Source organism: Oncorhynchus clarkii, chromosome 3 (genome assembly GCF_045791955.1).
Source record: "Oncorhynchus clarkii lewisi isolate Uvic-CL-2024 chromosome 3, UVic_Ocla_1.0, whole genome shotgun sequence".
In the NCBI taxonomy this organism is placed as follows: Eukaryota; Metazoa; Chordata; class Actinopteri; order Salmoniformes; family Salmonidae; genus Oncorhynchus; species Oncorhynchus clarkii.
Genome location: NC_092149.1, coordinates 31,843,570 through 31,849,168, shown reverse-complemented (window position 1 = coordinate 31,849,168; position 5,599 = coordinate 31,843,570).

The following is a 5,599-nucleotide window of genomic DNA, read 5'->3' as shown; positions in this document are numbered from 1 at the left end:
CTGCACTTGAAGAAACTTTCAAAGTTCTTCAAATGTTCCGTATTGACAAACCTTTATGCCTTAAAGTAATAATGGACTCTCATTTCTCTTTGTTTATTTGAGTGGTTCTTGCAAAAATATGGATTTGGTCTTTTACCAAATAGGGCTATCTTCTGTATACCATCCCTACCTTGTCACAACACAACTGATTGTCTCATACGCATTAAAAAGGAAAGATATTCCACAAATTCACTTTTAACAAGGCACACCTCTTAGTTGAAATGCATTCCAGGTGACTACCTCATGAAACTGGTTGAGAAAATGCCAAGAGTGTGCAAAGCTGTCATCAAGGCAAAGGGTGGCTACATGTGCAATGGGAAGCGTCGGCTGGAGTGGAGTAAAAGCACTCTTGGCATGATGAATTTACTGTGTTAAATGAGGCCTCACCTCCTGGTTACACTAGTAACCATATCCCCTGTGCATCCCGCAAAGGCGAAGGTGTTGCTAACATTTCCGATAGCAAATTTCAATTTACAAAAAAAAAACAACATTTTTGTCTTTTGAGCTTCTAGTCATGAAATCTATGCAGCCTACTCAATCACTTTTTATAGCTACTGTTTACAGGCCTCCTGGGCCATATACAGCGTTCCTCACTGAGTTCCCTGAATTCCTATCGGACCTTCACATTTTTGGTGACTTTAATATTCACATGGAAAAGTCCACAGACCCACTCCAAAAGGCATTCGGAGCCATCATCGACTCAGTGGGTTTTGTCCAACATGTCTCCGGACCTACTCACTGCCATACTCATACTCTAGACCTAGTTTTGTCCCGTGGAATAAATGTTGTGGATCTTAATGTTTTTCCTCATAATCCTGGACTATCGGACCACCATTTTATTACATTTGCAATCGCAACATATAATCTGCTCAGACCCCAACCAAGGAGCATCAAAAGTTGTGCTATAAATTCTCAGACAACCCAAAGATTCCTTGATGCCCTTCCAGACTCCCTCTGCCTACCCAAGGATGTCAGAGGACAAAAATCAGTTAACCACCTAACTGAGGAACTCAATTTAACCTTGCACAATACCCTAGATACAGTTGAACCCCTAAAAATGAAAAACATTTGTCATAAGAAACTAGCTCCCTGGTATACAGAAAATACCTGAGCTCTGAAGCAAGCTTCCGGAAAATTGGAATGGAAATGGCGCCACACTAAACTGGAAGTCTTCCGACTAGCTTGGAAAGACAGTACCGTGCAGAATCGAAGAGCCCTCACTGCTGTTCGATCTTCCTATTTTACCAACTTAATTGAGGAAAATAAGAACAATCCCGAAATGTATTTTTGATACTGTCGCAAAGCTAACTATAAAGCAACATTCCCCAAGAGAGGATGGCTTTCACTTCAGCAGTAATAAATTCATTGAGGAAAAGATTATGATCATTAGAAAGCAAATTACAGACTCCTCTTTAAATCTGCGTATTCCTCCAAAGCTCAGTTGTCCTGAGTCTGCACAACTCTACCAGGACCTAGGATCAAGGGAGACAGTCAAGTGTTTTAGTACTATATTTCTTTGCACAATGATGAAAATAATCATGGCCTCTAAACCCTCAAGCTGCATACTGGACCCTATTCCAACTAAACTACTGAAAGAGCTGCTTCCTGTGCTTGGCCCTCCTATGTTGAACATAATAAACGGCTCTCTATCCACCGGATGTGTACCAAACTCACTAAAAGTGGCAGTAATAAAGACTCTCTTGAAAAAGCCAAACCTTGATCCAGAAAATATATAAAACTAATCTGCCTATATCGAATCTTCCATTCCTCTCAAAACTTAAAAAAAAAGCTGTTGCGCACAACTCACTGCCTTCCTGAAGACAAACAATGTATACGAAATGCTTCGGTCTGGTTTCAGACCCCATCAAAGCACTGAGACTGCACTTGTGAAGGTGGTAAATAACCTTTTAATGGTGTCAGACCGAGGCTCTGCATCTGTCGTCGTGCTCCTAGACCTTAGTGCTGCTTTTGATACCATTGATCATCACAGTCTTCTGGAGAGATTGGAAACCCAAATTGGTCAACACGGACAAGTTCTGGCCTGGTTTAGATCTTATCTGTTGGAAAGATATCAGTTTGTCTCTGTGAATGGTTTGCCCTCTGACAAATCAACTGTAAATTTGTGTTCCTCAAGGTTCCATTTTAGGACCACTATTGTTTTCACTATATATTTTACCTCTTGGGGATGTCATTCAAAAAACATAATGTTAACTTTCACTGCTATGCGGATGACACACAGCTGTACATTTCAATGAAACACGGTGAAGCCCCAAAATTGCCCTTGCTAGAAGCCTGTGTTTCAGACATAAGTAAGTGGATGGCTGCAAACGTTCTACTTTTAAACTCGGACAAAACAGAGGTTATTGTTCTAGGTCCCAAGAAACAAAGAGATCTTCTGTTGAATCTGACAATTAATCTTGATGGTTGTACAGTCGTCTCAAATTAAACTGTGAAGGACCTCAGCATTACTCTGGACCCTGATCTCTCTTTTGACGAACATATCAAGACCATTTCAAGGACAGCTTTTTTCCATCTACGTAACATTGCAAAAATCAGAAACTTTCTGTCCAAAAATGATGCAGAAAAATGAATCCATGCTTTTGATACTTCTAGGTTAGACTACTGCAATGCTCTACTTTCCGGCTACCCGGATAAAGCACTAAATAAACTTCAGTTAGTTCTAAATACGGCTGCTAGAATCCTGACTAGAACCCCATTTTTTAAATCATATTAATCCAGTGCTAGCCTCTCTACACTGGCTTCCTGTTAAGGCAAGGGCTGATTTCAAGGTTTTACTGCTAACCTACAAAGCATTACATGGGCTTGCTCCTACCTATATTTCTGATTTGGTCCCGCCGTACAGACCTACACGTACGCTACGGTCACAAGACGCAGGCCTCCTAATTGTCCCTAGAATTTCTAAGAAAACAGCTGGAGGCAGGGCTTTCTCCTATAGATCTCAATTTTTATGGAATGGTCTGCCTCCCCATGTGAGGGACGCAGACTCGGTCTCAACCTTTAACTCTTTACTGAAGACTCATCTCTTCAGTGGGTCCTATGATTGAGTGTAGTCTGGCCCAGGAGTGTGAAGGTGAACAGAAAGGCTCTGGAGCAACGAAGCACTCTTGCTTTCTCTGCCTGGCCGGTTCCCCTCTCTCCACTGGGATTCTCTGCCTCATACCCTATCACAGGGGCTGAGTCACTGGCTTACTGGTGCTCTTCCATGCCGTCCCTAGGAGGGGTGCGTCACTTGAGTGGGTTGAGTCACTGACTGGTCTACCTGTCTAGGTTGGCGCCCCCCCCAAGATGGTAAGTTGGTGGTTGAAGATATCCCTCTAGTGGTGTGGGGGCTGTGCTTTGTCAAAGTGGGTGGGGTTATATCCTGCCTGATTGGCCCTGTCCGGGGGTATCATCGGATGGGGCCACAGTGTCTTCTGACCCCTCCTGTCTCAGCCTCCAGTATTTATTCTGCAGTAGTTTATGTGTCGGGGGGCTATTTAAGTATGCTCTCTAATTCTTTCTTTCTCTCTCTCTCTCTCTCTCTCTCGGAGGACCTGAGCCCTACGACCATGCCTCAGGACTACCTTGCATGATGACTCCTTGCTGTCCCCAGTCCACCTGGCCGTGCTGCTGCTCCAGTTTCAACTGTTCTGCCTGCAGCTATGGAACCCTGACCTGTTCACCGGACGTGCTACCTGTCCCAGACCTGCTGTTTTCAACTTTCTAGAGACAGCAGGAGCAGTAGAGATACTCTCAATGATCGGCTATGGAAAGCCAACTGACACTTACTCCTGAGGTGCTGACTTGTTGCATTCTCGACAACTACTGTGATTATTATTATTTGACCATGCTGGTCCTTTTTGAACATTTGAACATCTTGGCCATATTCTGTTATAATCTCTACCCGGCACAGCCAGAAGAGGCCTAGCCACCCCTCATAGCCTGGTTCCTCTCTAGGTTTCTTCCTAGGTTTTGGCCTTTCTAGGGAGTTTTTCCTAGCCACCGTGCTTCTACATCTGCATTGCTTGCTGTTTGGGGTTTTAGGTTGGGTTTCTGTACAGCACTTTGAGAAATCAGCTGATGTAAGAAGGGCTTTATAAATACATTTGATTTGCCGCCATTGGACTCTGGAGCAGTGGAAACGCGTTCTCTGGAGTGATGAATCACGCTTTAACATCAGGCAGTCCGACAGACAAATCTGGGTTTGGTGAATGCCAGGAAAACGCTACCTGCCCCAATGCATAGTGCCAACTGTAAAGTTGGCTAGGCCGCTTAGTTCCAGTGAAGGGAAATCTTAACGCTACAGCATACTACATTTTAGATGATTCTGCACTTCCAACTTTGTGGCAACAGTTTGGGGAAGCCCCTTTCCTGTTTCAGCATGACAATGCCCCCTGTGCACAAAGCGAGGTCCATACATAAATGGTTTGTCGAGATCAGTTTGGAAGAACTTGACTGGCCTGCACAGAGGATTTGGCAGTACGTCCAACCGGTCTCACAACTGCAGACCACGTGCAACCACGCCATCCCAGGACCTCCACATCTGGCTTCTTCGCCTGCGGGATCGCCTGAGACAAGCCACCCGTACAGCTGATGAAACTGAGAAGTATTTATGTCTGTAATAAAGCCCCTTTGTAGGGAAAAACGTATTCTGATTGGCTGGGCCTGGCTGCCAAGTGGGTGGACCTGGTTCCCAAGTGGCTGCGCCCATGCCCAGTCATATGAAATCCATAGATTAGAGCCTAGTGAAATAATTTCAATTGACTGATTTCCTTATATGAACTGTAAGTCAGTAAAATCCTTGAAATTGTTGCATGTTGAGTTTATATTTTAGTACAGTATAATTTAAGGAGGGTACTTGCAAATGTATTTACTATATTTGAAAAATGCATGTATTTTGTATTTTAATTAAATATATTTTGGCAACAGTATTTTTTTAGTATATTTTGGTCTTTTGGATATTTTGTATTTTTATGAATTTTTGCCCATCTCTGCCCCCAAATCCTTTGTGAAATACCACCTGAAAGAGGGGCCCAGGCAGGAGTTGTCTCAATGCCTACGGGTTGTCCATCGACACAGAATGAAACACACACGTGTGGATGTGACACCACACACCTGCTGCAGAACATAGTTCAATAATAGGATCATCTTACTACCAGATTTTTGTATTTATTTCAGAAAAATAAAATGCACAACCATCTGTTGCAGCTTATAATGAGGACGGCTCTTTCTACCTTTACCGTGATCATTATTCATGGCTGGGGCCCAGATTGGTTTGTGCTCGTCTACTCCATTGCTGTCAGTGTCAAACATGTTTGCTTTGGCCTGACAATTCCAAAAGGAGTTGGCAAGAATAGAAACAGACTGGCACCCAGGCTACATTATTCACCCATGTGCCTTCAATGTCTTATTAACCATCATTAATTCTATTCAACCTTTGTTATTAATATACAATTTTAGTAGGCATGCCTTTATCCTTATGATCTTGATTTTAATCCAAAGTAAATTAATAATTATGAATACATTAGTAGGGGAAAAGACAATGAGCCAGAACACATGC